The sequence below is a fragment of the Lepidochelys kempii genome, chromosome 6, assembly GCF_965140285.1.
Source record: "Lepidochelys kempii isolate rLepKem1 chromosome 6, rLepKem1.hap1, whole genome shotgun sequence".
Lineage (NCBI taxonomy): Eukaryota > Metazoa > Chordata > Testudines > Cheloniidae > Lepidochelys > Lepidochelys kempii.
Genome location: NC_136385.1, coordinates 38,361,294 through 38,385,933, shown reverse-complemented (window position 1 = coordinate 38,385,933; position 24,640 = coordinate 38,361,294). Strand labels below are relative to the sequence as shown.

At 40.7% G+C, this 24,640-nt stretch overlaps 1 long non-coding RNA gene across 1 annotated transcript in view; it reads right to left on the bottom strand.

The window, feature by feature from the left end:
- Positions 1 to 16,314: 16,314 nt before the first annotated feature.
- Positions 16,315 to 24,640, bottom strand: part of LOC140913833 (uncharacterized) — a 37,662-nt gene continuing 29,336 nt past the window's right edge. The window contains exons 2-3 of the long non-coding RNA XR_012159668.1: positions 17,356 to 17,464; positions 16,315 to 16,781 (exon numbers count right to left, since the gene is read on the bottom strand). This is a non-coding gene — a long non-coding RNA (uncharacterized LOC140913833). The remainder of the gene's footprint in view (positions 16,782 to 17,355; positions 17,465 to 24,640) is intronic.

Here is a 24,640-nt window from a genome sequence, read left to right as displayed (position 1 = left end):
TGATATTTCACCTGCATCTAGGCACCATCAGCAATAGTTGGGACAAGAGCAATTCTCTTGTTTTTAGTCAAGAAAAAGTGTTTGGTTCTGGAAAGCAATAGCTAGGATCCTCTTCCTTGAGAGTCACAATTGCTGTGTATTTCACAGGTACTGACCTCTGAACATCTGCTTAGGTATATTTGAAAATAAAAGGGTATTTGACATCTTGTCAGTGAGATGCTAATATACATTCAGATTAAGGAATTTAAGTAAACAGCTGTAATTCTTCCTCCGTTAAATCTACTATTCTTAGTTTACATCTTTTCATGCTGTTGTTCAAAGTTTTAGCCTTCCAACTGTTTGTAGCTACATGTTTTTCTTAGTGAGATGGTAATTAATACATTAAGATCCTCTAGTTTACCACTGTTTACTACCGATGAAGCATCAGTGCCTTTGGGATTTTCTTCCACGGAGATTTTATTTTCCACTTCTGTCATTTAGATTTGTGAACCTTTTTGTTCTGCTGTGATTTGCAGCAAGCTCCACTTTGAGAAGTAAATATGTAGGGATAATATCAAGGCCCAGGTCCCTATTAAGTAAATGGTATAGTCCCACTGGCTTCTGAATTTACCGCTTAGTGTCTTTGCATTTACTTCAATGGGCTTTTGGTCCACTCCTTGCAGCAGTGTTACATTAATATCCACCAACAAATGACTTACTGTAAACCAAACAAGCAATCTCTGCTGTGCTGGTAGGTTTAATTCCTGTATTGATGTTCTTACTCCTCCTCTAAAAACTACAGTCTAAAAATATGAAATAAAAGCAATATTACTTTCTACTGATAGTCAAACCCTGGATGTTAATGAGAGAAAAAAAAAGTTCAGTTTGTACTAGTCACAATGAATACTGTGTGGCAAAGTACCTTGTTTGCCTCAGCAGGCTCAGTTCTTTTTAACCTTGGAGACACAGGTTTGGGCAAGAAAGTCCTTCTAGGTGGCACACAGTCAGGATATACCTTTCTTCAGTCAGTCCCTTGTGCCTGTTTTCCTTTCCCTTCTGGGGAGGGAATGCAGCCTCCCTTCCTGAAAAGGTTCAGTGTCTTGCTGCACCCAGCCTACTAACAGTTTCCCTGCTTCTCTCCCCCCCTACCCCCACTAAGGGTTTAAAAAGGTCTCAAGCAGTTGGAGTCAGCTGAACCTAATTGGTTCTCTAGCAACCCCTTTTCAGCTGAACCTTATTAACCTGTGGTTACCTCTCCTCAGTGGATAGGGAGGGGCCTTTTAACCTTCTGGGACTGATTACAACCCCCCCCCCCCCGCCCCTTTGTAGCTGTTTGTCCTGGGTTTCCCACAACTGTTAATACAATCTTAGTTAACTTCAGAATAAGACTTTGCATGGCAAAAAGAAAACTCCAGTTAAATAAACTGGTAAAGAAACTTAAGCCCAATTCCACTCATAATTTTTCAAATCAGAGGAATCCAGAATCAGTACAGCTGGTAAATCAGATTGCACTTTAGTCAGTAATCCTAGACAAAGTCAACTGTACAACTCAGTATATATGAACCAGTTCAATTGTATTGCATTATAAAATAACCAGCCACATTGTTTCACATTATGTCAACACAAGAAATAAAATAGTAGTTCAAAGGTGTTTAGAAAAATAAAAATTGAGTATGAAGAATCTTAGGTATGCAGCATATACACACTTTTGAATGTAGTTACGAGAATATGATTGTAAACTGTAAATATACGGAATCTTCATTTAATTTACATTAAGTATTCTCTTTGTATTGCTATTAGATAACATAACTTTGTTTGGAACCTGCTGTCAAAGACAAGTATCAGTTTACAGTAGCTTTGATGTTAGTGTACCAAATCTGAGCTGAGCCTTTATTTAGCTACGAATTATTTATGTCTTATGTTGAAGAAAGTCTCTGTGGAGTCTCTTTATAGTTATTGGTGTTACCAGACAGGATAACACAATTCCAGATAGCTGGAGAATATTGTGATAAGCCTGCTGAGTTTAGAGAGAATTTCCAGTGACACTCTAGGAAAGTTCCTATCTATTTCTCGCTACACAACTGAGTTTCCAGTTCTCAGACATGGTTGCCTAGTTCTAAGATGAAACCTCAAAAATTCTTATTTCAGTAGTTCTAACTTCATACACAAATTCTCTCTTTATCCTCCCTCCTGCCCCATGCTGAATCTTTAAACTTAAACACTTAAATATCCTGTGTTACTTGTAATATATTTCTGTGTTAATGAGAGATTGAATGTATAAACATGTCAATGTTACAAGTTAATGGTAAATCTCTTTTTTCTAGTTCACAGTCTGCATATAAGTAATTCTAAATGTTACTAAAGAATAATAGAAAGTATTGTACAAACTGAACTTTACTGTACAAGGGAAGGGATGGCCTTGCTTCTCATGCTCAGAAATGGCCAGTAAGCATTTTCAGGCCATTTATTAAGAGTTGTATTAAACACAAATGTTGCTAATCTATCTCTAGGAAGATAATATAAAAACATTCAGCAAAATACTCGGGTATTAGTAATAATGTCGCCTATTATACAGCACTGTCTACCTTGACAACACTAAATAAATAAATACACACTTTAAATAATACACACGTTGTTTCAAAAATCATTTAAGGTAGCCAAGCAACAACAATGTACTCACCTTTCATATCATTTACAAAACCCAGGCACTTGAAAACAAGGAAATGCATAAGTGCTTCACAAATATTACATTGTAATCATAATAAACACTTATTCTTATTAAGTATAAAGAACATGCATATTTAATTGCAACACAACAATTCTAATTCTGACCAATAGATTGTTGTGAGTTTTTTAAATATTTTTTTTAGGGCTGTCAATTAATCAGTTAACTCACGCGATTAACTCAAAAAAATTAATCGCAATTAGAAAAATTAATCACGATTAATCACAGGTTTAACCGCACTGTTAAACAATAGAATACAAATTTAAATTTATTAAATATTTTTAATGTTTTTCTACATTTTCATATATATTTCTGTGTTGTAATTGAAATCAAGATGTATATTTTTTATTACAAATATTTGCACTGTAAAAATGATAAAGATATAGTATTTTTCAATTCACTTCATACAAGTTCTGTAGTGCAATCTCTGTCATAAAAATGCAATTTACAAATGTAGATTCTTTTTTGTTACATATCTGCACTCAAAAAACAAAACAATGTAAAACTTCAGAGCCTACAAGTCATAGATTCATAGATATTAAGGTCAGAAGGGACCATTATGATCATCTAGTCTGATCTCCTGCACAGCGCAGGCCACAGAATTTCACCACTACTCCTGCAAAAAAAACCTCTCACCTATGCCTGTGCTATTGAAGTCCTCAAATCATGGTTTAAAGACTTCAAGGAGCAGAGAATCCTCCAGCAAGTGACCCGTGCCCCATGCTACAGAGGGGGGCAAAAAACCTCCAGGGCCTCTTCCAATCTGCCCTGGAGGAAAATTCCTTCCCGACCCCAAATATGGCGATCAGCTAAACCCTGAGCATATGGGCAAGATTCATCAGCCAGATACTACAGAAAATTCTTTCCTGGGTAACTCAGATCCCACCGGTTTCAGAGTAGCAGCTGTGTCAGTCTGTATTCGCAAAAAGAAAAGGAGTACTTGTGGCACCTTAGAGACTAACCAATTTATTTGAGCATACGCTTTCGTGAGCTCCCACCCTATCAATATCCCATTGGGCCTATTTACCATGAATATTTAATTACCAAAACCATATTATCCCATCATACCATCTCCTCCATAAACTTATCGAGTTTAATCTTAAAGCCAGATAGATCTTTTGCCCCCACTGCTTCCCTTGGAAGGCTGTTCCAAAACTTCACTCCTCTGATGGTTAGAAACCTTAGTCTAATTTCTAGTTCTAAATTTCCTGGTGGCCAGTTTATAACTATTTGTTCTTGTGTCCACATTGGTACTGAGCTTAAATAATTCCTCTCCCTCTCCGGTATTTATCCCTCTGATATATTTATAGAGGGCAATCATATCTCCCCTCAACCTTCTTTTAGTTAGGCTAAACAAGCCGAACTCCTTGAGTCTCCTTTCATAAGACAAGTTTTCCATTCCTTGGATCATCCTAGTAGCCCTTCTCTGTACCTGTTCCAGTTTGAATTCATCCTTCTTAAACATGGCCATTCAGTCCTACTTCTTGTTCAGCCAATCCCTAAGACCAGTGGTGGGCATCCTGCAGCCCGTGGGCTGCCAGACCGTTTATTTACATTTGCACAGCCGTCCACAGCTCCCAGTGGCCGCGGTTCACCATTTCTGGCCAATGGGAGCTGCGGGACGTGGTGTGGGCTTGGCCCTCGCTTCCCACAGCTCCCATTGGCTGGGAACGGTGAACCGCAGACACTGGGAACTGTGGCAGCTATGCAAATATAAATAAATGGTCTTGTGGCCCACCAGCGGATTACCCTGATGGACCACGTGTGGCATGCGGGCTGCAGGTTGCCCACCACTGCCTAAGACAAACAAGTTTGTTCACATTTACAGGAGCTAATGCTGCCCTCTTCTTATTTACAGTGTCACCAGAAAGTGAGAACAGGCATTTGCATGGTACTTTTGTAGCCAGCATTGCAAGATATTTATGTGCCAGATATGCTAAACATTTGTATGCCCTTCCATGCTTTGGACACCATTCCAGAAAACATGCTTCCATGCTGATGACGCTCGTTAAAAAAATAATGTGTTAAATTAAATTTGTGACTGAACTCCTTGGGGGAGAATTGTATATCCTCTGCTCTGTTTTATCCACATTCTGCCATATATTTCATGTTATAACAGTCTCAGATGATGACCCAGCACATGTTGTTCCTTTTAAGAACACTTTCACTGTAGATTTCACAAAACGCAAAGAAGGTATCAATGTGAGATTTCTAGAGATAGCTACCTCACTCAACCCAAGGTTTAAGAATCTGAAGTGCCTTCCAAAATCTGAGAGGGATGAGGTGTGGAGCATGCTTTCAGAAGTCTTAAAAGAGCAACACTCCGATGCAGAAACTACAGAACCCGAACCATCAAGAAAGAAAATCAACCTTCTGCTGGTGGCATCTATCTCAGATAATGAAAATGAACATGCATCAGTCCGCACTGCTTCGGATGGTTATTGAGCAGAACCCGTCATCAGCATGGACGCATGTCCACTGGAATGGTGGTTGAAGCATGAAGGGACATATGAATTTTAGCACATCTGGCACATAAATATATTGTGACGCTGGCTACAACAGCGCCATGAGAACACCTGTTCTCACTTTCAGGTGACATTGTAAACAAGAAGCGGGCAGCATTATCTCCTGCAAATGTAAATAAACTTGTTTGTCTGAGCAATTGTCTGAACAAGAAGTAGGACTGAGTGGACTTGCAGGCTCTAAAATTTTACATTGTTTTATATTTGAATGCAGGGTTTTTTTGTGTGCATGATTCTACATTTGTAAGTTGCATTTCCATGATAAAGAGATTGCACTATAGTACTTGTATTAGATGAATTGAAAAATACTATTTCTTTTGTCTTTTTACAGTGCAAGTACTTGTAATCAAAAATAAATATAAAGTGAGCACTGTATACTTTGTGTTGTGTTGAAATTGAAATAAATATATTTGAAAATGTAGAAAACATCAAATTATGATTTGAGATTTTTTTAATAAATAACACTATTTTAGGGGAAAGCAAAGTTAAATAGTCTATGTTGCGATGAAATATACATTTCTGCATTGCAATAAGCCACATCAGTTGTCCTTCCTCCACAGGGCATTGAAGTCAATGGCAAAACTCCCACTGACTTTAATGGGGCAAGATCTGGGCGACAGTGAAGAGTGCTGCATTGTATGGTGGAAAGAAGAAAAAAAGATTGATCAGGACCTCTCTCAGATGGAGGGATCTTGCAGACTGCACCGGTGGCCAATGGCAGCATAGCAGAATGACTCCTGTAACAGATGTTCATGGTATGATAAGACAGCCACACTACATACATGAAAAAGGAATTTTGTCCTAAATTTATAGTCTTCCTAACTATACCTGTGTGTGAGTGACCGCCTGAACCTTAGGAGATCTACCTTTAAAGAAAAATTGGACTTCTTCTGTCCGTAGATAGCAAGTGTAATGATGTATTGGAGTGTTCTGTTTTTTACTCTGACTGTGGCTAAAATACATAACCTTGAAAGTTTTTAAAAAGTATAATTGTTTTCTTTAAAGCATTTATTGCAATTGAGTTTTTCTATTCTGCATCCAGCCACAACAGCTTTAAAGATTTTGCTTTTCTATCTGATCACAGACCAAAGTAGCTTACTCTTATTTTCACCACTTCATCCCTAGTTTCTTAAAATGGGGCCCTAAGGCATTTACTCTGGCTATAATTAGGTTGTTCAAGCTTAGTCAGCTTCAGTTTTCCCCAATTAAAACTGGCTCCATTCCAAGATGGTCAGTTTTCCATAAACATATAAAAGAGATCTTGAGTTATATTATGCCTCATTTCCTAAAGGGACTAAATCACAGTGCTTTACAAACTTAAATTGATATATAAATGATACACAGAGATCACCACCACTAAAATGAAGCTACTTCTAAACTGAAACACAGCAAAGATTTAATACTGCATGGCAGACGTGCACAATAATTTAGAACTGAATGTGAAGAGCAATGCTATATTCACCTGAAACATCAAGATAAGTTATACAAGTAAGTAGGCATAATGCGATGACCAGACTTGGAATTTGGGCAAAACACATCAAGGTTGATACTCCTCTTCTTATGAAGACAACTTTGGTAAGTTTAAAGACTGTAAGTGGTTCAGGACCTGTCTAAAGATGGCACATCCAGCAGCAAAGGGCTCCACAACACTGTCCTGGGGCATTAATTTAGAACTCAGAGGAACTAGTGCCTTTTACGGAATTACCATCACCTCTGACTGCAACGCCAAGGTTTCTTAGGAGGTCTTTAGTTCACAGTTTGGCGCTTCTTAGTTTATATGAGCTGACAGGATCATAGTACAAGAAATGTGGTTCCCGAATATTGGTAGAATATTCCTATAGATTCTATAATTTATTATTTAAATGTGTCACTGAAGCAGTTTAAGCAAAGGAATGTAGCTCAACAATGAGCTTGTCAGTCTCACAGTCTGTGAGAGTATTCCAGACTCGGTGCCAGCATTAAAAAAAGTGGCCTCTCTTAATTAAAAACAAACAAGAACCCTACATCTGTAAATTTGTCAACAGAGTAGTTGGCATCCCTCTTTCATTCTTGCCTTTTCATGCTCAGAAGCTGAAATCTCAGATTTCAACAAGGACAATTTCATTGCAAACTATAGTCCCCAGCACAGGGGTGGCAAAACCACTTTGAACTCCCTGGGATGGTAATAACAGTTATCTATGGAGAAACAAAGAATGGGCACAACTGCATTTTCGTAACAGCTGAAATAAAGCCATCTAACAACTGCCACATTGCTACATTCCTAGAGGAAATCTTGTTGAGCCAGAACTTAGGACATTAGCTTGTTGCATTATCACTCCATATTACTTTGTTTAAAATGCCCTTCCGGGGTTATTTCAAATTCAGCTGTAAGACTGATCTGTTAAATATAAGAAGAGACAAGGTTTGTGGGATAGTATCTTTTATTGGACCAACTTCTGTTGGTGAGAGTGAGACAGGCTTTCAAGCTTACACAGAGCTTGTCTCTCACACCAACAGAAGTTGGCCCAATAAAAGATATTACCTCACCCACTTTGCCTTTCTAATATCCTAGGACCAACAATACTGTTAAACTTAACACATTTAAGGACCTGAACTTATTCTTCTCTTCACTTGGAGCTTCACCTTTTTAAAATGAAATATTTTTCTACATGTGTGGTATTTTCCTGTAGCTATTCAGTAGCTCTGATTTGTACTAACTATACGGCTCACTGGGGTTTGCATTTGGCCATGGCCCATTGAGCACCACTGTTTAACAAATCCTAGAAGCCAAAGACTGTAAGCCAGATCCTGCTTTCTGTAAAAGAGGGTCAATTTGGAGTAACTTCACTGGCTTCAAATAGATACTCTGAATTTTTGGTGGTGTTACAGAGAGCAGTATCAAGCCCATTGATAGCCAAACATTTGCCATGGACCCCTTAACATAACTTTTTATATCCATGGGTAATTTAAATTAAATCCTGATACACTGCAAATCACACTTACTCCCTCAGTCAGCTGTGTAGGAGAACTATTTATTGTCTGAAACTTTTAAAACAAAACTTCCTGGATTTTTAAAAAAAATCAGATTTCAGATAAACTTTCTCATTTAATTAATTGAATTAAGGAAGTGTTTTCCTTCATGATCCCTATTGCCACTCTTATCATTTACACTGGACACTGATAGAGTTGGAATTTCTTAAATGTATGATAGTATACTTCAAGCCAATGTGTACATTTCATTTTACACTCATGGAGAGAAAGTTTATGTGGACTGTATTCTATTTTATTTTATTTTTGCACAATAAGACCAGTTTCTGGAAACCTGCCCAGTCTTGCCTTCTGCTTTACTTACTCAGTTAATAGCTTTAAACCAAATAAATGTTTATGGTTCATTACTTTTAAATATGTAGATTTTGCCTGGAACCAACAGAATCCTTATGTAACCCTTCTGCCCATCAGAATTGCCAGCAACAAGGGCCAGGTTCAGTATCCAGGGGTTCCGTTCCAATAACACAATGCAAAACCGACTCGAGCCCCCACCCAGTGACCTGGCACAAATATATACCACCACCCCCAGGCACCTCTAAGAGGCAATACTTCCCCCCTCGCAAGCACAGAGTCTGAGTGTAGCAAAAGCCTTTTAATAACAGAGAGAAACAATGTGGTATTATGTTGGGGAAACACCACCAACAGGATTCATAACACAACCCATGAGCAAAAACCCACCCCAAGCAAATTGGGCCTTTCCCTTTGGTTCTTGAGTCCAGCAACCCAAAAGTCACCCAAAGTCCAACAACCCAAAAGTCTCTGTCCCAGCGCAGCCCCAGACTTTGAAAGTTTATCTGCACAGTTTTACCTCCCCGCCTGGGTAGAAATGGGGGGGGGGGTGACGGGGCACCTTACATGGTCCAAAGCTGACTGCCCCACCTCTCTGTGGGGCTCCACTTTGCTCTGCTCCACCAGCCGTCCTACAAATCGCTCTGCTCTGCCAGCCGCTCCACTCCACCAGTCGGCCCCGTGAGCCACTCCAGCCGTCCCGCAAACCACTCCGCTCCACCAGCTGTCCCGCGAACTGCTCCACTCTGCCAGCCATCCTGTGAGCCGCTCTGCAATATATCTTCAGCCCCCCCCTACTTAACACAGCACTCAGTAATTTCAGCTCTTTAGTAATTTCAGCTTTTAGTAGGGGAGCCTCAGTGCTAACGCACCATTGACCCGAAGTGAATTCAGTTCAGCAGCCTGTAACTAGATTCCTAATGGAATCAAAACTAGCTCTGATATTCTACGGAGAGGAGAGGATGCATTTAGGGCCCTGACCAGGAGCCCATACCACCAGATATTAAACCTATCCCCCAACCTCTCAACCCAATTCACTGTGTTTTGGAACCCATGACCCTTGCCTAGCAAGTCCTGCTTAGTTGATGGTGAGTCCCTCCATCATAACAAAAGGCCAAGTACAGTTCCACTATCCTTGTGTCACATAATCAGGATAATAACAGTTTATTCTTCCTGCCCCAATAACAGAGAAACGGCCTCCTACAGCAGCCAAAGTGACTATCTAAGTGGGGTGGGTGTGCCTATGCAAATGAGATCAGCCCCTGAAATTCTTTTCCACAAACCACCACAACTCGCCACCAGATATCAGGGTAGAGCTATTCCTACCTGCATGCCTCCAGCTTTCACCCTGACCACACCACACGATCCATCGTCTACAGCCAAGCTCTGCGATACAACCGCATTTGCTCCAACCCCTCAGACAGAGACAAACACCTACAAGATCTCTGTCAAGCTTTCTTACAACTACAATACCCACCTGCAGAAGTAAAGAAACAGATTGATAGAGCCAGAAGAGTTCCCAGAAGTTACCTACTACAGGACAGGCCTAACAAAGAAAATAACAGAACGCCACTAGCCGTCACCTTCAGCCCCCAACTAAAACCCCTCCAACGCATTATTAAGGATCTACAACCTATCCTAAAGGATGACCCAACACTCTCACAAATCTTGGGAGACAGGCCAGTCCTTGCCTACAGACAGCCCCGCAACCTGAAGCAAATACTCACCAACAACCACATACCACACAACAGAACCACTAACCCAGGAACTTATCCTTGCAACAAAGCCCGTTGCCAACTGTGCCCACATATCTATTCAGGGGACACCATCACAGGGCCTAATAACATCAGCCACACTATCAGAGGCTCGTTCACCTGCACATCCACCAATGTGATCTATGCCATCATGTGCCAGCAATGCCCCTCTGCCATGTACATTGGTCAAACTGGACAGTCTCTACGTAAAAGAATAAATGGACACAAATCAGATGTCAAGAATTATAACATTCATAAACCAGTCGGAGAACACTTCAATCTCTCTGGTCACGCAATCACAGACATGAAGGTCGCTATCTTAAAACAAAAAAACTTCAAATCCAGACTCCAGCGAGAAACTGCTGAATTGGAATTAATTTGCAAATTGGATACTATTAATTTAGGCTTAAATAGAGACTGGGAGTGGCTAAGTCATTATGCAAGGTAGCCTATTTCCTCTTGTTTTTTCCTACCCCCCCCCCCCGATGTTCTGGTTTAACTTGGATTTAAACTTGGAGAGTGGTCAGTTTGGATGAGCTATTACCAGCAGGAGAGTGAGTTTGTGTGTGTATGGGGGTGGGGGGATGTGAGAAAACCTGGATTTGTGCAGGAAATGGCCCAACTTGATTATCATGCACATTGTGTAAAGAGTTGTCACTTTGGATGGGCTATCACCAGCAGGAGAGTGAATTTGTGGGGGCGGGGTGGAGGGTGAGAAAACCTGGATTTGTGCTGGAAATGGCCCAACCTGATGATCACTTTAGATAAGCTATTACCAGCAGGACAGTGGGGTGGGAGGAGGTATTGTTTCATATTCTCTGTGTATATATAAAGTCTGCTGCAGTTTCCACGGTATGCATCCGATGAAGTGAGCTGTAGCTCACGAAAGCTCATGCTCAAATAAATTGGTTAGTCTCTAAGGTGCCACAAGTACTCCTTTTCTTTTTACTTAATATTCAGGGATTTTACTGGGTTTCTTTTTTGGAGGAGTTTTCCCAGAGCACTTCTCTTTCCCTTACACTTTATTTCACTAGTATTGTCACCACCTGGAGCATTCTGCATAACAACTCTTACTCAAGGTGTTCTAAGGTGGTCTACACTATGGGGTTAGGTTGAATTTAGCCACGTTAGATCCATTTAAAAATGACTGCATCCACACAACCAACCCCGTTCCGTCGACCTAAAGGGCTCTTAAAATCGACTTCTGTACTCCTCCCCAACGACGGGAGTAGCACTAAAATTGACCTTGCTGGGTTGAATTTGGGGTAGTGAGGATGCAAATCAACGGTATTGGCCTCCAGGAGCTGTCCCAGAGTGCTCCATTGTGATCACTCTGGACAGCACTTTGAACTCTGATGCACTAGCCAGGTACACAGGAAAAGCCCCGGGAACTTTTGAAATTCATTTCCTGTTTGGTCAGCGTGGCGAACTCAGCAGCACAGGTGACCATGCAGTCCCCCCAGAATCGTAGCGCATAGAATGTTTCTATGCTTCCCCTATTATCTCCGTCCCTGAGATTATCGCAGATTAGAGGGCAAAAAAACCCGCACTCGCGATGACATGTTTTCCGAGCTCATGCAGTCCTCCCGCACTGATAGGGCACAGCTTAATGCATGGAGGCATTCAGTGGCAGAGGCCAGGAAATAATTAAGTAAGCGCGAAGAGTGGAGACAGGACACAATTCTGAGGCTAATGCGGGAGCAAATGGCCATGATGAAGCATCTGTTGGAGCTGCAGGAAAGCCAACAAGGGCACAGACCCCGCTGCATCCACCGTATAACCGCCTACCCTCCTCCCCATGTTCCATAGCCTCCTCACCCGGATGCCCAAGAATGCAGGGGGGGAGAGGCTCTGGGCACCCAGCCACTCCACTCCAGAGGATGGCCCAAGCAACAGAAGGCTGTCAAACAGTTTGATTTTTAGTGTGGCTACAATAAGCAGTGTGGTCTTGTCCTTCCCTCCTCCCCAACCGCACCCGGGCTACCTTGTCCATTGTCTCAATTTTTTAAATTAATAAAGAAAGAATGCATGGTTTCAGAACAATAGTTACTTTATTTTGAAGCGGGGAGAGTGGCTGGCTTAAAGGGAATTAAAATCAACAAAGGGGGCAGGTTTGCATCAAGGAAACACACACAACTGTCACACCAAAGCCTGGCCAGTCATGAAACTGGTTTTCAAAGCCTCTCTGATGTGCAGTGCGCCTTGCTGTGCTCTTCTAATCACCCTAGTGTCTGGCTGCTCAAAATTGGATGCCAGGCGATTTGCCTCAACCTCCCACCCCACTATAATTGTCTCCCCCTTACTCTCACAGATATTATGGAGCACACATCAAGCAGCAATAACAATGGGAATGTTGGTTGCGCTGAGGTCTGACCTAGTCAGCAAACAGCACCAGCGAGCTTTTAAACATCCAAAGACACATTCTACCACCATTCTGCACTTGTTCAGCCTATAGTTGAACTGCTCCTTACTACTGTCCATGCTTCATGAGCCATGGGAGCAAGGGGTAAGCTGGGGTAGGTGCAACCGCACGGTGCTGCCAGCTGGGAGAGCAGCCTGAGGCAGAAGCCTCCAGCTCACATGATATTCCAGGCAGGACTGAATCTCCATGAGATGAAACTTAAAGAAGAGAATCACCTGGAGTCTCTGGCTCCCATTCGGTGCTGTAAGAGGAGGATAGCCATGTCTGTCCAGGCGCCCCGATCGACCTCACCGAGGTCTTCAAGGAGCACCCAGGAGATGTACAATAGCTATCAGTCCTACTGCCGTCTGCCGTGAAGGCAAGGAGCTGCTGCTGTGTAGCAATGCAGTACTGCATCTGCCAGCAGCACCCAGGAGATGTAGAGTGACAGTGAGCTGAGCGGGCTCCATGCTTGACATGGTATAGCATCTGCATGGGTAACCCAGGAGAAAAGGTGCAAAATGATTGTCTGCCGTTGCTTTCACGGATGGAGGGAGGGAGGGAGGGGGGCCTGACGGTACCCAAAACCACCCACAACAATGTTTTTGCCCCATCAGGGATTGGGAGCTTAACCCAGAATTCCAATGGGCAGTGGAGACTGCAGGATAGCTACCCACAGTGCACCTTTCTGTAAGTCGATACTAGCCATGGTAGTAAGGATGCACTCCGCCGACTTAATGCGCTTAGTGTGGACATACACAATCAACTGTATAAAATCGGTTTCTAAAAATCGACTTCTATAAAATCGACCTAATTTTGTAGTGCAGACAAGGCCTAAGTGATGGCCAGAGGGAGGTCAGTTGAGAACAAAGCAAGTAGATTGACTTACAGAGGCTGAATATGTTACACCTTCAGCTCCCTTATCTCTTAGTAACCATGAGCCTGATCCAAAGCCCACTGAAGTCAATGGAAAGATTCCATTGACATTGATGAGCTCTGGATCAAGCTCCAGAGCAACAAAGTTCTGAGCTTCATCTCAAACACTAATCACTCATGTTGTAGTAAAATATATTTCCACTAGGCCACCACACTTTTTTCTGTGTTAACAAAATAACTTCACCCCAAAACAATACATTTATTCTTTTCAGTCAAATCACCAGTGTGGCAGTAGCCTATGCTCCAACAGAACCAGATAAGATGATTGATAAACTGCTGAATAGGATCCATGTGGGTGCTAAGGAGGATTTTCAATTGAGTTAAACTAACTCCATTTTTAAAAAAATCAATTGGATTTAGACTGTAGACAGGGCCAAAGAACTACTCATAAACTTCAGGCAAGGAACATGCTTAAGTGCCTAGCTGAATTGGGCCTCAGTTTGTTAAAATACCTTTGCTGATGAGCCAAACTAAAAACAAATGACTGTACTAGGGAAACTGAGGTCAAGGTAACATGAATGGTCAGTTTAATGACAGAGCCTATATTAAAATTCAGGATTTCCTAGCTTCCACTCCCATCTTCCATGCTGTACTACATACTATGAGAAAGCACATATGACCCAGTTTGTTTGCAGTGGAATACACAGTAAGTCAGGCTTTTAATATTTTGTAATTTAGCAGATATATTTCAAAAATATATTCCTGAACTCCTTAAAGTAAGCCTGAAAAGGTTAGCTGCCAAGGCAGGTTATTTTAAAGCTTAACAATCATTATGCTGTCCCTGGACATTTAGATTAATATGCTAAAAGCTCAAAAATATGAGCATTATTAAGATTTCTTAAACTAATATATTTTTCCGTTTTTAAAATCAAAAGCCAATTTTTCACAGAAAATTCTGGCCTCATGTAATAAATCCTGTCCATGTACACTGTTGGTCTTGACAAGATCAATAGAATTTGCTTTTTTGATACTGTTTTTTTTCTCAGAACATGTTCTATTTATAACCCTCTTTAAACTTTTTGCAATATGTTTCCTGTTCAGACACACCACTCAGTCACCAGAAAGTATCTCAGGCAATTTATCCACTTCCTGAACTCTTCACAAAGGATTCCAAACTCATATAAAAATTATGAGCATACTGCAAAGATCTTGAGGCTTGCATGTACAAATTGGTTCTTTACACACCAGAAATATATGAGAAGCTGGACAATTTAGTCATTAGATGTACTGGGGCACTAGTTCAACAAGAAGAGCATGTTTGACTTTAGAAATCTGGAAACCAATTCAAAGTAGTTATTACTATTATTTTTACCCACTCAGTCATTTAATTGCTTTTCATTTATTTCAACGCCATGTAAGGATATTATATTTCACCACAAACAAATACTTATACTTAGCCCCTGCAAATCTGTCATCTCTCATATAGATCTCAGAGATCTCCTGTATGTTTTCTGGGCACACATAACTCAGTAGAAGCTGTTTAAATACATAGATGTTACTCAGTAAATTATTTAGCAAGGAGGATTTAAAAGTGGAATGATATACAGAATGTCAGCAAACCTCGTTCCCCTGAAAAAAGCAGGAACATCGACCTATAGTTAAGGATGGATCTATAGTCTAAAAATTCTGTGTATTAGCTACCATCTGCATGATTCATCACAGAAATATAACCACAGAATTTCCTTACATCCCACAGTAAAAGAAGAGAAGCTGAAATATTTCCTTTCACTCCAGCAGCAGAAGGAACACACTGTTGTCAGACTGACTGTTCAGCATGAAGACTTTGCCCTATCTGTATTCATGGCAATTAGCCTTGTATTTATCTTGCATTATCTGTGCAGACCACTACAATAGCAAAGATGTTCCTGTCAGATTGGGACCACTTGGGAGATACCTTAAATAAAAAAAAATCTCTAATTTTGTAGCAATACTTAACCAAAAATAATAATAGTTAGAGTTTACATAGTGATTTTTCATTGTGAGGTCTCTCAGTGCTTTACCAATACATTATCCCTATTTTACAGACTGGGGAGTTGAGGCACAAAGAGGCTAAGTAACGTGCCCAAGGTCATACAGTGAGCCAGTGGCCAAGCTAGGAGTATGACTCATGCTTTCTTACACCCATTTCCAATTTTAACATTTTATTCTATCCACCAAACCACTTATCTGCATAAACTCCAGGTAAAAAAATGATGGAATGAAGAAAACTATGTGAAATTATATTTAAGTAAGATCTATTTCTATCCTATCTTAGAGATACTACTTTCTTTTCTGGTAAATACTTTCCTATCCAGAGGTAGGAAGGAGTAAATCATGAAGCTATAATAATGTACAGTCTGTAGACTCAGGGCTTATCTATATTTACAGCACTGCACCAGTGCAGCTGTGCCGCTGTAGCGCTTAGTGAAGATGTTCCTATGCAGACAGGAGAGCTTCTCCCATCAGCGTAGGTACTCCACCTCCCCAAGAGGTTGTAGCTATGTTAACAGGAGGAGCTCTTCCGAAGACATAGTGCTGTCTACACCAGGGTTTAGATCAGAATAACTAAGTCACTCGGGGTGTGGAGAATCCACACCCCTGAGCAATGTAATTTTACCAACATAAGTTGGTAATGTAGACCGAACCTCCGAGTCTTGTCAGCAAAGGAGTATTTGTAATGCATGGCATGAAAATTTGCCTTGTTCTATTTTCATTTCAAACTTATTTGTTACTAAATATTCCTTTCCTCTCTAATCCCAGTGGTTCCTATTGTCAAACAAATACAAAAAGGAGGGGGTAGAGATTATTTAATACACAGTAGATATATAAGGCCTGTGAATTAGATAATTTTATCATTTAATTCAAGAGACACCATTGTACCCGGAAGAATCTGAGAATCCTAAAAACAGAATATTGCACTGTACGGCAACAGATCCTAACTTTCCTGAAGTGACCTGATTAAATGCCACAGGTTGTTGGAATAATAAGAATGCCTCATTGTCTGACAGACAATATCAAAGAGATAAATGCCTACCCTGGTGGTCACATTCCAGTACTATCATTGTTGGCCTTTCACTGAGAGAAGTTATTATCCTGCTTTCTCAGCCAGCAGTACTGTAGAGTGCCTTGAAAGCAGCTGAAAGACACGGGGAGGAGAAACAGCAAAGAACCTTTAGGAAAAACAAAACAATGAAATATTATTGGACATAAATGTGTAAAATACACATTTTACAATTTCCTTATATTCAGTTTTGTAATTTATCCTTCTGTCTGTCAGCTGTGGGTTCCATATGGAGAGTGGATTAAGATGAAATAACCACTGAAGCATTTTTCCCAGTCTTGACTAGAACCTGAACGCTGCACTACCTGTTGTGAAAGCCTTACGTGGATATCCACATGATGCCATAATTTCTTCTCTGTCTGGGAAGGAGCTTTATTTAGCAATTTTTGTTTTCAGCAGGATATTTCCTTCCAACATTGCAGTCCCCCCAACAATGCACACTAACCTCCACCAAGAAAAGAGATCAAACCATTTCTGAAGCAGAGTCTTCAAGATGACAGCGCAGCACTCTACTAATATCACACACCTAGGGACAGATCTTTGTGTGAAGGAGAGGAGACGGGGCAGACCAGGACAGACACACATGGTTGCCCATCCAGTCACATGAAGAATCTCTAGAAAATACAGCCCTCTGAGGTCCAGAGGGAACACATAACCTAAGTGAGTCTAAAAGCAATACTCACCCTGAGACTTCTACTCTCCAATTCGCTTGAGAACAGATATGTCATCAGTTCAGAGCCTCCTTCAGGTGTACTCAAAATAAACAGGTTTCAGAGTAGCAGCCGTGTTGGTCTGTATTCGCAAAAAGAAAAGGAGGACTTGTGGCACCTTAGAGACTAACAAATTTATTTGAGCATAAGCTTTCGTGAGCTACAGCTCACTTCATCGGATGCATTCATGCATTTCCTCAAAATAAACAGTTTCATAAGGCAATAAAGGTGGAAAGCCTGAGCTAGGTACAAATTTACTTTTTCTCATCTTGTTTGTCTCATACAGAAAGGCAATAATCATCAATTCCAGGTCTTTTAATTTTTAACAGCAACTGTCTGTTGTGCTGCTTCAGTTTCTGCATTTCTTTGCCTCTGGTGTTGAACAGCTTGTACTTCCATCATGTTAATAATGCATCTGCTTATTGGTGTAGCAAAGAGTAGATGTGCTTCTGTTTATGTCTTTTCTATGAACTGAGGTGAAACCCTAAAGACTTTGGGACAGATCCTTAGTTGGTGTAAATTGTCATAGACCCAAAGCCAAGGATTGGCCCCTTTTTATCTTGTTATTGAAAAACCCGGCAAAATTTTTTTCCACTTGAGCTTACATGTGACACTGTAATCTAGATCTCTCTGGGAAAATCAGAATCTCTATGGCTGTTTGTCTTGTCTGTGTTCTGGGGGAGAGGAAGGATGAGATGGGGTTTCCATTATCAACACAAGTTCTCTTGCTGACCCAGGGTTAGTAGTTATGACCATAGCCCAACAGTTGAAAGAAGTTTTGATCAAAAATGCTATTTTAAAATAGACTTGGACAACAGCCTAAGTTTGAATGCCTGGGGCTTTGCTCTAGAAAGAAAAGAAAGAAAGAAAGAAAGAAAGAAAGAAAGAAAGAAAGAAAGAAAGAAAGAAAGAAAGAAAGAAAGAAAGAAAGAAAGAAAGAAAGAAAGAGGGTTAAAAAGCAAACCTGAATGATAAACACAAGGGGAAATACTTAAAACAAAAATTGGCAATCATTAGCTTATTGTAAAATTGTTAGGAAATAAGAATTTCAAAAGGTAAGTGATTCAACCAGGTTATAATTAAACACTTTAATTATACAACTTTTTATTCAACATAAAAGGCATTATGTTTCTGATGACAAATACCATTTTCAGATTGCATGGACTGAATTCAGGCATATTGTGACTAAGCTCTGTCCTTGCCTCCGTGGGTCCCACGTTTCCTGGCGGATTTCGCTAGCCTCAGAGGCTCACTGTGACCCTCCACGTAACCTTTCTTTCTCTAGAGGTCACAGTCTACTGAGCCATTTTCATAATAAGCCAGCGAGGGAGGTGAGGAGAAGTTGTCCTTCCTTGCACAGTTTCTGTTGTCTCCCAGTCTCAGTGATTAATCAGGGGGCAAAAGGGGGGGGGAGGGCAGGAGCCCAGGCCCACCCTCTACTGCGGGCTCCAGCCCAGGGACCCTAATAGTATCAGCTATGGTAGCTGACCTTTTAGAAACATCACATGTACAATTCCCTGGGCTACTTCCCCTACAGCAGCCCTCACTTCCTCAAGCTCCACTTCACCCTTACCTCAGGGCCTCCTTCCTTGTCCCTGATATGGTGTGTACTACTCAGTCTCTCCAACAGCACAACTTCCTCCCACAGCTCCTGACATGCACACCCACCTGACTGACGGGGAGGCTTTTAACTAGTTTCAGCCAGCACCTGACTGGCTTCAGGTGTCCCAATCAACCTAGCATTCTTCATGTCTTCTGGAAAGTTCTTAATTGGCCCCAGGTGTCTTAATTGACCTGGAGCAGCTGCCATTTCACTTATCCTGGTACCAGGGATTTGTTTAGCCTGGAGCAAATATATCGATCTCCCACTACTTTTCTATAGCCATCTGGCCTTGTCCCGTCACAATATACAGAGCATAAAGAAATAGGAAATTAATATAAAGTACTGACTTTGCTTACTAAATTCCCTTTTGAATGATAATGTCGCAGTTTTGAATATGCGCCCATTCACTGTTATATAAATGATAGAGAATTTCTACTCAAAATATACTTTCAATAGAAAACTCTTGCCCTTCTGGGAGAAAAACTACCAGAAGGATTTGTGGTATTGAGCATTACTGCCAGGTAAGAAAACTCTAGTGGCTGGGCCCCATTCTGCAAGCAGGAGCAGAATTTGGCTCACTATCTGTAATTTAAAAAATGTACTAGCTTAAGCTTCCATTCCATGTCACTTGAAGTTACTACTAGCCAGCATGTTTAAAATAAAATAAAAAAAAAGACCTGCATAAGGAAGAAGCCTGGAAAGAATGCTGAAAGAACAGAATGCTGGCATGATGTGATTCCTACAAGAAAGCAAACCTACTGTGGGAGAGCCCAGAAATATGGGACCAGTTCCCTGAGGCCCATTCATGATGTTTTCTTTGTGAGAGAGAAAAGGAAATGGCTACAGGATGATACATTTAATGGGACAACTGAATACTGGAAGCAGTATGAAATTAACTTTGCCGTGTATAATAATAGACTTCCCAGCAAACCAGAAAAGAAAGGTGATGTCTTCAGTTTTAATCCAAAGACTTAAAGGAACACCATCAGTTTAAACATCACACTTCAGTATCAACAGTTTTTACTTGCTGTAGCTACAAAAAAAACCTAACTGGAAAAAAATAATGAAAAAAATACATTTTTCTATATTTTTTCATTTTAATTACTTTGCTCATTACATGAACTTATGCCCAGATCCTCAGAGGTATTTAGGTGCCTCACTCCCACTGAATTTACCTTCCTTTGGTTTCCAATCATTGGATCTCATTCTGCATTTTTCTGCTAGATTAAAGAGCCGTCAGCTATCAGAAATCTCTTCCCCGTGCAGGTACTTGTAGTCAATGATCAAGTCACCTCATAACTTTCCACTGGATAAACTAAATAGATTGAGCTTCTTTGGTCTCTCACTGTAAGGCTGCAAGGCAGGTTTTCCAAACTTTGAGTTATTCTTGTAGCTCTTTTCTGAATCCCTTCCAAGTTTTCAACATCTTTTTAGATGTGTGTCCCTCAGAACTGGACACAATATTGCAGTAATTATCTCACTAATGCCATATACGGAGGTTATAACACTTTCTTACCCCGACTTGATTATACATCCAGGGATCATACTCACCCTCTGAACTAGTTGAAAATGAACTCCCAGTGCTACGGTGTAGCTATCTACCATGATGCCTATGCCCTTTTCAGAGTCATTGCTTTCCAGAGTACATTGCCCCATTTTATGCATGACCAATACACTTTGTTCCTATATATATGAACATACATATATATACATTTGGCTTACATTTGGCTATGTTGAAAAGCACATTGTTCAAATGAGCCTACCTTACCAAGTGATTCAGGTCAGCCTGTATCACTGACCTGTTTTAGCACTACACCGATTTTTGCATCATCTGCAAATTTGACCAGCAATGATTTATATTTTCTTTCAGATCACTAATAAAGATATTGAATAGCATTGGCCCAACCTGTACCCCATTAAAATATCTCCACTGACAATTCCCCCATTTACAATTACTTTCTGCTATCTATCACTTAACCAGTTTTTAATTCACTTAATGTGGATTGTACTAACTTTTTATAGTGCTAGGGTTGTTTTTTTTTAATCAAAATGTCATGTGAGATTAAATCAAATCCCTTACAGAAGTCTAATTGTATATTATGTCAATACAAGTACCTTTATCAACCAGATTTGTGATATGATCGAAAAACAAAACTTTGTTTGACAAGACCTATTTTCCATAAAACCATGTTGATTGTCATAAGTTATGCTACCATCTTTTAATTCTTTATTGACTGGATCCCATATCAGCCTTTCCATGTTTTGGAATCAATGTCAGGCTAACTGACCGCAAGTTGCCTGGGTCATCCCATTTACCCTTTTTAAATATTGGCACATTGCCTTTTTCCCAAGTGTTTCAAGATTTGTTAAAAATCAATATTAGTAGTTCAGAGAACTCCTCAGCCAGTTCTTTTAATACTCTTGAGTGCAAGCTGTCCTCAGAGTTATTTGCTCTTTAACGTCCTTCCTGAATATGGATGAAATAGAAGGTATTTCATTATGAAATATGAAATAGGAATACATCATTCTGCTTCTTTCCCCAAAACAGAACAGAAATTTTCATTGAATACTCCAGCCTTTCCTGCACTGTGATTGATAATTTTACTAGCCTTGTCTAGTGATCTCTACCATTGCTAGGATTTCATTCGTTCCCAATATTGTTAAAGAATTTCCTCTTATTGTCCTTAACCCTACTAGCCATATATTTTTCACTGATAGGGAACAAGCAAGGATATATATATTGTAACAAACTAAAAAGAAAGAACTTAAAATCAAGAGGGGCATAAACCAGCAGACAATACAAATATTTCAATAATAGAGTAATGCAACTAGAATATTTAGAAAGGTGATAAAACTCTAGGGTAGTATTTTGTATCTAATTAAATCTTTTAATAGATGTGTCTGGATGACCAGTTATGAAGGAATTGCAGTAATCCAGCCTACTGTCAATATAAGTGTTGGCAAGTGTCAAAAGATCTGGGGCAAGGTCCAATGCTATTCCACAAATGGTAAAAAGAAAATGTTGAAACATTTGAAATATGGTTCTCAAACGACAGATGACAAGAAGCATTCTAAACCAGACAGGATACAGTAGCTGTAAATAATTCCACATAAAGAAAGAATAAAATCAGTACATTTAGCAAGGGTATATTTAGAAACTTTTACTTCCGGTTCTTTTTTCCCCATAAGGAATGCTAGCCAAGCCTCCTTCAGGCAAATAGGATTGAACAGGCTGCTTCTAGCTCATGAGAAACCAACACAAATACAGTTGTGTACCATCTGCAGTAGAAAGTGAAAAGCTGCATATGATTTTGAATGACATCTCAGACAGCAAGGGGGAAGTCAAAACTGGTCTTGTGGAACACCAGCAGAGAAACGTAAATCATGCATATGCAACAGATTCTCTTCTCAGTTACACTGTTATCACTCCATTGACTTCAGCATGGCTACTCCTGATTTACAGTGACGTGAGAGGTGATTCAAGTCCATGGATCCACCGGGAGATAAAACAATTACAACCAGAAAATGAATTGCCATGAAGATCCTATTGTCACTGAGAAAGTCATTGCAATTGTCAGGAGGGCATCCTTCAGGGGATGGTGAGGGGTATCCCAAAACCTCTGATTGCACAACAGGGAAGGCCAGAGTTAACCCCCAGGACAAACACCACATTGAGCAATAGGACAATACTTTTATCTGAAGGGAGCAAGCCCCAGTCACTACCAGGTAAAATCCCAGGGGCAGACCCTCATGTGAGTTACAGCAAACCCAACTCAGTCTCAGACCCCAGTAATCTGATGCACCAAGTACTGCATGCCTAGTTAGACAAATCAAAGCTCTCTAGTCTGAATCAACTCCCCAGTCCAGCTTCCACCCTCCCACTTCCCACCTGCACGGCTATCCTCTCTATCCTCAGCTGGACTCTCTCCCCATCTCCAGCCTTTGTGCTGGTGCTGCTCCTGCTTCCCCAGCTGAAAATTCCACTTGGAGCAAGGGCTTCCTCCCAGTGACCTAAGGCAGCCAGAGAGCTCCCATGTGGCCAGGCATACTCATTGGAGTGGGAGCAGCCGTCTGTGGGGAAAGGATAGCTGCTTTCCTCTGCCCTGATATAGTCTTGGGGGGAAGTGCCTGAGGAGAAAGGGAGGTTGTCCGCTCCTTCATTGACTTGGTCTCAGAGGTCCCTGCTGAAACTCCCCAAATCTTGTTTGTGATGCCACTTGTTGGGTGGAGGTGGCCATAGGTTGGCAAATCCCAGATCTCCAATCTCTGACTGCACACAATCTCTGACTGCACCCTTCTGAATAATTTCAGTTACACTCCCAGTGCCAGTTATGACAATCAGCTTTCAGAATGTGCAGTGGCCTTGTCCTCTTTGATGGATTCCGATTCTGAACCTTTACTTGTGCAAACAGATTTGCCTCGATGGATTAAAAGTCAATAGAACTACTCACATGAAACAAGCCTACCCCGTTCAAGTAAGGGTTAAGAGGATCAAGTTAGGGAGCACTTACGCAGAGATGGCAGAATTTTCTCATTGACCACCTCAAACACGGCAGACAAATTCATCAGTATCAGTCTGCCAGACCTGATTCCAACATGGCACTGGGCACTCTGAGCAAGGCGTTTTCACAACTATAATTGGGCCTCTAGTCTGATGGAAATCATTCATTAAAAAACCCCCAAAGACGCAAACCAACTGATCCACCCAAGGTCAAATTTTTAGAGGCATTAGGTTTCATATACATTAAAAATGCCTATATCTCAATATTTTATTATACCTTTAAAAATTTTTTTGCCCCACATGTACTACAGCTTCCTTTAGAAGGACAGAAAGATGCCTTAGGCGAGAGCAGGATTCCTGGGTTCTAGCCTGGGCTCTGTCATTGACTGACTCACTGTGTATATTTGGGCAAACGGCTTCCCGCCCTTCTGGGTCTCATTTTGACCAGTTCTGTTTAGAAATATTTTACCTTTATAGGGAGAGGTTTACCTGGGTGAGACTGGGTTGGGAAGCTTAATTAATGTTTGTTAAGCATGTTGAAATCCTCAGATGAAAGATGCTATGTAACAGTGATTATTATAAACAATAAAAGTAAATACTGGTTTGTACATTTCAATAGCATGGTTATACCACATAACCCGGAAGGAAAGATAGTCTTGTGGTAAGCACAAGACTAAATCAAGAAAACCTAGGCTGTATTCTGACTGCAACAGATTTGCTGTGTGACATGGGCAAGTCAGTCAACATCACTGTCTCTCAGTTACTTCATTTGTAAAACGGGGATAATAATACTTACCTCTATGACACTGGATTGTGAGGCAAAGTTAATCAAAGTTTGTGAAGTGTGCTGAGATCCTTGGATGGAAGGTGCTATACAATGCATGTCACATGATTACCGTCACATAAAAGGCAACAGTATATTTCTGCACCCATGGAATAAAACTGCAAATCACAGACAAAAATTCAGCTTATTTTGCACTTGGGGGCTTCTAACCTCCACTTGTCCACTATAACTCCAACAGACCTGCTTCTACTATTCCTGTCCAGTTAGCACATTTCACACAGCAAAAGGCAAGGATCCACCACAAAAATAAATTATTTTCCTTGTCTAAGATAACATGGATACAGCTTTAGGAGTGTTTCATAGTTGGGAA